This window comes from Tupaia chinensis, unplaced genomic scaffold (genome assembly GCF_000334495.1).
Source record: "Tupaia chinensis unplaced genomic scaffold, TupChi_1.0 Scaffold000515_1, whole genome shotgun sequence".
NCBI lineage: Eukaryota > Metazoa > Chordata > Mammalia > Scandentia > Tupaiidae > Tupaia > Tupaia belangeri.
This window is the reverse complement of record NW_006160028.1, coordinates 6,164,471-6,171,996: the sequence shown is the minus strand read 5'-3', so window position 1 is coordinate 6,171,996 and position 7,526 is coordinate 6,164,471. Positions and strand designations below refer to the sequence as shown.

Sequence of the window (7,526 nt, the reverse complement as noted above, 5' to 3'; positions counted from 1 at the left end):
CTGGGGGGTGATTTCTCGCTTTCTGTCTCTCTCTCTCTCTCTCTCTCTCTGGCAATTGCACGTGCCCTATAGCAAAAACCTCTCCAAAAAAGAAAAAAAAAAGATTTGAGGACAAATAAGATTTATAGATTTAAGATTTAAATAAAGGATAAATAGATTTATGTCTATAAAAATTGTATTCTTCATTTCTTGCCACTTGAATTGTGTTGAACACAAAATGTTTCGAACATATGGGATGTTTTAGTTTGTATTTATGCCTGCTTGGAAGTGTCACACAAGTTTTATGAAGGTAAATACATCATCATGATATATATATATATTTTTTAAAGTTATCTATCTGATATCTTTAAAAGAATTGCTATTTAGTTAGTAATATTAGGTATTACCAGGAACATGCAACTAAGTTGTACAGAGATCAGCAGGTGTTAAATGAGTATCCATTGTCTCTGGCATATCAGTGGATTAGATGTGGTAACTACTGAATATAATGCCCAGCCTAACTGGGCAATAATATATCATCGAAGCTGTGCAATCTCTCACCTTAATTACACAGTCTCCTTTAGAGCAGACTTGGTGATAGAAAATAAAATCAAATTACAAAGATTTTTGTTTCTTTTTGGCAATATTGTAATTATTGTGACTGCATTAGGGCTAATGTAGCTGGATCAGTTAGCAGAACTGTATGTCTGTGAGTCCTGACCTTACACTTCCAGCTCCAGCTCTTCTCCCAAACTTTAGACTTGTAGGTTTTTTTTTTCTTTTTTTGAAGAGGTTTTTGCTGTAGGGTATGTGCGCTCGCCAGTCAGACAGAGAGAAACAGAGAGACAGAAAGCAGGAAATCACCCTCCGGGGGGATGGTCACACCACAATCCCTTCTCCTCCATTCTCCTCTCGGGATCTTGGGCACGCACGCACATGCGCCTGGTGTGAGTTTAAGCCACCAGGTCCAGGACTTGAACCGCAGTTGACTACATGGGAGTCCAGCGACATAGCCATTACGCTAACTGCTGGTTCCCAGACTTGTATCTTTATCTACCTATTTGATGTCACTACTTGTGTATCTGCTAAGCATTTCACAGTCAAGCCCAAAACTGAACTTGAGATCTCTCCTTTAATCTATTCTGTCCTCTCTTTATTCTACCCATGGTCTTCTCCATCTTAAATGGTTGTAATTCTATCCTTTTTGCAACACCAGCCAAACTTTGAAGTCATCCGTGACTACACATGCACTTGTGCAGTGGTTTACCCATACATATGCTTGTATGTCACATTTAATTAATCAGAAAAATCCTCTTGCCTACACCTTTAAAATCTATCTAGAATCTGAGCATTTTTCACCGCTGATTGGTGCCTAGTTTGAACCATCTTCGTCTGTCACCTGGATGGCTGCCATTGCGCCTGTCCCCAGCTTCTGCCACACTAACTTCCTGGCTGCTTTTGTTTCTCTACAGTCTTCTCCAAATAGCAGCCAGTGTTGTCTTGATAAAATAAGTCATAATGTACCTCATCTCTGGTTCAGACCTTTTGGTGGTTACCCAGTTTCACTTAGAGTTGAAATTATGCTTATTTGATTTTAATTACTTACATGTTTGTTGTTCACTGCCTGTCTTCTTCAGAATGTAACCCCCAGGACAGTAATGAACAAGAATTGTTTTCACATATCCGAAGCAAAAGATATTTGCTGTTGCTTATTGTTAGAGAATAGAGAAGAAATTTCAAATTTCTTAATTTGTCAGAATTTTCTAGTAGTATTTTTTCCCCTAGGAGTAATTTTTAAAAGTATTTTTTATTAAATTGAAAATACATGGGGGGAAAGGAATAAAAAAAATAGCAATAATAAAAAATACAAATTTTACAACATAACTATATACATTTACATTTATTAAGTATTATAGGTAATAAATCATAGAAATGATTTAAAGTACATGGGAGGATGTACATTGGTTATATGCAGATATTATGCCATTTTTATATAAGTAATGTGATCATCTGTAGGTTTTGGTACCTGCAGGAATTCTAGAACCAATCCTCCATAAAAAATATTTTTAGAGAAAGATTTTTGCTGTAGGATGTGTGCACTTGCTGGAAAGAGAGACAGAAAGACAGAAAGCAAGAAATCACCCCTCAGGAGGGATGGCCATGCTGCAATCCCTTCTCCTCCATTCTCCTCTCAGGATCTTGGGCATGCACACACACACGCCTGGCGTGAGTTTAAGCCACCAGGTCCAGGACTCAAACCGTGGTTGACTACATGGGAGTCCAGCGACATAGCCATTACACCAACTGCTGTTTCCACTCAGTGTGAGTTTTAAGCCACCAAATCCAGTACTCAAACTGCAGTGGACTATGTGGGAGTCTAGTGACATAACCATTACACTAAGCTACTGCAGCAGATGGCACAATGGTTATGTCACTGGACTCCAAACCGCAGTTCAAATCCTGGACCTGGCTTGGCAGATTACAGTAATTACAGGTTGGAGCAAGAGGGAATCGGAAAGTTACACATAAATACATGTACATTGAGGTGCAGGTATATAACCATCTAGGTTCCATAGTTGGTGTTTTCCAGTTTGCCAGAGGATATGTGCAGAGGCCAGAGAGAGGGAGAAAGCACCTCCAAAAGGTGTGATCACACTGCAGTCCCTCCTCCATTTCTCCACTTTGTTGGGATTTGGGATATGCACATATATGTGCCAAGCATGTTTGCTAAGCCACTGGGGCTGGAGTTCGGCCATGTAGGATCTTTCTCTCTTAGCCACAAGGCCATGAGGCCAGCCCTACATTGTTGTTTTAAATGCTTCATCCATCCATCCAGTAAACAAATATTTACTTGGAAACTAATTGAACTAGGGATAGGTAGCTAGACAAACCGTAGTCCCTGCTTTTGAGAACTCTCAGTTTAGAGATGACAGCTAATTGAATTATCCTTATATTGTATGCTAAGTGCCTTATTTGAAGTGAGCATAGGGTGCTCTTTGGAGATGGTGGTAGTGGGTGCATTCCATTGTCACACGCTTATTCTATCCTAGGTGGTTTATGATGTGAATGTTGTCTTTAAAACCCTGAGCCTATTTATTATTAGGCTCTTAAATTTGTACTCTTCTGTGTCATATTTACAGATGTTATAAAATTGTAGGGTTTCAATGGAGGTGAAATATCGTGTAAAATTCTTTCCTGAACACAGCTGCTTTACTTAGATTAAACAGTTCTGACATTCAGCAATATACTAAGGTTTCTTCTAGTTCAAGATTCTGTGATTCGATGGTTGTTGCTCATTTAATCTTAATATTTTTTTCTCTTTATATTTCACATTACTATTCTGTAATCTTCTCTTAATATAACAAATGAGACATCATGCATAAAAGTTCCATGTAAATGTGAAATACAGGAAGATGTAGAATTTTCATTATGTGTTAATATGGATGCTTGATTGTTAACAGAGGAACCTGAGGTGGTTAGAGATGTGATTGCACATCCTGTGATGTATTATGAGGAACCTGAAAGAATGAGTGTATAGTTACCTTTCTGCTGTGGTTGGAAGAATGTCCCGTCCCTCAGAAACTATTTTCAGTTCCTGGGACCAGCAGTTAGCGTAATGGCTATGTCGCTGGACTCCCACATAGTCAACCACAGTTTGAGTCCTGGACCCGGTGGCTTTAACTCACACCAGGCGCGTGTGTGTGAGTGCTCAAGATCCTGAGAGGAGAATGGAGGAGAAGGGATTGTGTCATGGCCATTCCCCCTAGGGGGTGATTTCTCGCTTTCTGTCTCTCTGTCTCTTTCTGGCGAGCGCACGTGCCCTGTAGCAAAACCACTAAAAAAAAAAAAAAAAAAAAAAAAAAAAAAAAAAAAAGAAAAGAAACTATTTCCAGTTCCTGAAGGGCTAATGGGAAACAGCCAAGAAATTGGAAATATGACAGGTTTTTTTTTTTTTTTTAAAGAACTCCTTTTTTTCATTATTTAATTTAATTTAGTTGATACTGTGGGTTATTTTTGTGGACAGCCTGATGTTCGGGACCTTATTCCCTCAAAATAAAGAAGTTCTTATTAAACTAGGAATTTGGAGGAATTAAAAAATAAAAGACAAACGAAAAATGCCTGGAGAAATTTTCTAAAAGTACAGCTGTCATGAGCTGCAAGGACGTGAGAACTGCCCTTAGGAGATGCCACTTTCCCGTGTCACTCACACAGATCAGATCGCCGCGAGGGCGCAGAGTACGTCATGTCTCACCTGGGCTGCTCCGAGGCTCAGGAGAAAACGTGGCAACTGCCTGGAACCTAGAATAGACCAAGCCTCTGGTGGTCAGAACTGCTAGAGCTTGACCAGGTGTTTCTGTCACCAAAAGCCATGTCGATACTGATTAATTTCTCACTGATTTGTTCCTAACAAACGGCACTGTGGGGATATTCTTGGCCACACAGAGACAAGCTTTGAACCTGTTTGGTTCAAAAAATGTATGAGGGGTCTGTAAAAAGTTCACGGCGATGTGTACTATGAAAAAACTAGGAGGCAGCAGGTGGCGTGGTATGAAGGTGCTGGACTCCCAAAAGGCAGAGCACAGTTTGAGCCCTGGACCTGGCAGACTGCTTTCTCACTGTCCTTCTTTCTTTCTCTCTCTCGTGAGTGCATGCGCCCTGTAGCAAATTATAAAATAATAATAATGATAAATAAAATTAAATAAATCTTTTTAAAAATAATTATTTTATTTAACTTTATTTATTTTAATTTGACTAGAGAGGGACAGAGTGAGAGAGAGCAAGAGAGAGAGCATGAGAGAAAGTGAGAACGCATGTCGCCGGGTCTGGGACTTGAACTACCATCAGCCATGTGGGAGTCCAGTGCACCAGCCACCACATCACCTGCCAGCTCTCTAAATAAATTATTCTTAAAAAAAAAAAAGTAAAATAAATAACTCTTCAGTATAAAAAGCTGGAGTCCCATTAACAGAAGATTATATCTTCTGGCTATGATCGAAGCTTCTTGACCATGCTCCTTGGGGAGGTGCATGTGTGTTACTTGCTCTTTCTCTCTCTCCTTCATTGATGACAATGAATTTAAAAAAGGTATTTTCTTTCTAGGCAATGACAGAATTGTTTACTCTTTGTAAAAAAGAAATGTAATGGAACTTCCTCAGAAAGATGGAAGTATGAATGGAAAATATATTTTTTCTTTAAAATGTCAAGCTAAGCAAAGAACTTTAAAATTTCTCTCTTTTTTTTTTGGAGGGAGGTGGTTAAGCCAGTGATGTGGTTAAGGCAGCTGGATCCCACATGGCTGATTGCGTGGTTTGTGTCCCAAATCTGTCAGCTTGAAAAACAAGCTGGATGTGTGTGGGCACATGCGCAAAGTCCCCAAAGAAGGAAGAAATGGAGAAGAAGGCACTGCGTCCTGACCATACTCCATGGAGGGGTCGATCTCTAACTCTCTCTGGGTCTCTTGAGAACTCATGTGCCCTCTGGCAAATTACAAAACAAACACAAAATTGTATTTTCATCTATATTCATATTCCTTGCCTTTTAAAAAACATAAAGGAGACTTTTGAGAAAAATGAATGGCATTTTTAAATACAAAATCTGGCAAGGACTTATATGGCTTATAATTTTTTTTTCTTTTCTTATCTAATTATTGAAAGCACAAATGAAAGTTTGGAGGACGTTTTGTTTGGGAGAAGAGAATCAAATCCAGATTCTAGCTCTCCTTTGATTACGCATTCTAGAATAATAGAATGTTTAGCCTTGAAGTTATGTTGAAGATGTTCCAGTCTGTTCCTCATTTTATCTGTATGAGAACTGAGGTTTGGAGAGATTAAGCAGTTTTCTCAGGGACTTGTATTAGTTGATAGAGAGTTGGACTCCCACTTTGGTTTCCATTTTTAGGGTGTTTTCCCACTATTCTTTTTCCTATTACAGGATGGACTTTCTCATGGATCTTGTCAGGTTTGCTTAGAACAATCCAAGTAAATGGAAGCACAGGATTTCAAAGATAGTGTGTGGAGAGGAAAGACCTTTAAATTCCACCCATTTATAATTTTGAAAAAATAAAAAAAAGGTGGAGATTTAAAAATGTGTTTTTATTTTTATGTAACAGACATAAATTTAGAAACTTAACTTTCCATTGTGCTGATTATAGTACTGTTCTGTTCTGTTTGTAGGCTCTTAAAGGGGTTGGAAAGAATAGCCAGAAACCAACCTGGATAAACTTGGAAACCAAGTGGATTTTCAAATAATATTTTATCATATTACATAGTTCTCTGACCTAGATTGAAGTTATGAGAAAGTTGGGAGAAAGCTCCATTGTATATTTGACAGTGGATTTTTGCACAGGGCAAGAGTGTTGAAGTGTTTTCTCCTAAAGGAAATAAGACTTGTTTTATTTTCTGATCATAGATCTGTTGTAATATTTTGCTTCTTTAATACCAATTAAAATTAGTTTTTTAAAAAATATTTATTTATTTTTATTATTATTATTTTAAAATTTGCTCTAGGACATGTGCCCTCACTAGAGAGAGAGCGAGAGAGAGGGAGGAAGGGAAAGTGAGAAAGGCTGCCAGGTCCAGGACGTGAACCACAGTTGGCTATGTGGGAGCCCAGTGCCTTAACCACCATGCCATCTGCTGGCCCCCACACCATTTCAAATTCCTATTGATGTATATGATAACTTAATCTTATTACTGCCTCCCCTCCCCCCACATGACCCTATAAAATGAAAATAAAAAGAGATTGTACAAATGTTATAGCTGATGTTCACTGATTACTTACTCAATGTTAGACATTATGTTGAGATTTTCATATGTATTTAAATATTTAATCGTTACACATTCTTCTTGGAGAGAGTGTTTTCTGTGTTTTGTAGAAGAAATTGGAACACTAGAACAATTTCATTATTACATAGTAAAAGTAAAAAAGGGATTCAAACACAGAAGGAGTTTTTTTAAACTCTTCTTAACAAAAATATTTTACAGAGACCCAATATTAAGAACCTAGAACTGCCTGTTCACATTACAAAATGATTTGATGAGGAATTTTTTGAGAGTTTTTATATTTTTGCCTTAGGGCATATGTGCTTATCAGAGAGAGGCAGAGACAGTGAGAGCGAAAGTGAGAAATCACCCTCCAGGGGAGTTGGCCATACTGCAAACATTTCTCCATTTTCTTCTTGGGATCTTGGACATGAACATTCACCTTGTGTGATTTTCAAACCACCAGGTCCAGGACTTGACTGTGGTCAGCTATGTGAAAGTCCAGCGATGTAACCACTACGCCATCTGCTGGCCCCAATGAGGGACTTCTTTGTTTTTTTGAGGAGGTTTTTGCTATAGGGCGCGTGCGCTCGCCAGACAGAGAGAGGCAGAGACAAAAAGCAAGAAATCCCCCCCCCCAGGGGGGATGGCCATGCCGCAATCCCTTCTCTTCCATTCTCCTCTCGGGATCTTGGACACACACGCACACACGCTCAGCGTGAGTTTTTTTTTTTTTTTTTTTTTTTGACTTCCAGGAGTCTCTGTGAGGCTTTTTTTTTATTATTA

The 7,526-nt window shown here is 38.7% G+C and overlaps 1 pseudogene; it reads right to left on the bottom strand.

The window, feature by feature from the left end:
* LOC102493998 (eukaryotic translation initiation factor 4 gamma 3 pseudogene) overlaps window positions 1-1,393 on the bottom strand; it is a 9,077-nt pseudogene extending 7,684 nt beyond the window's left edge.
* Window positions 1,394-7,526: the final 6,133 nt, after the last annotated feature.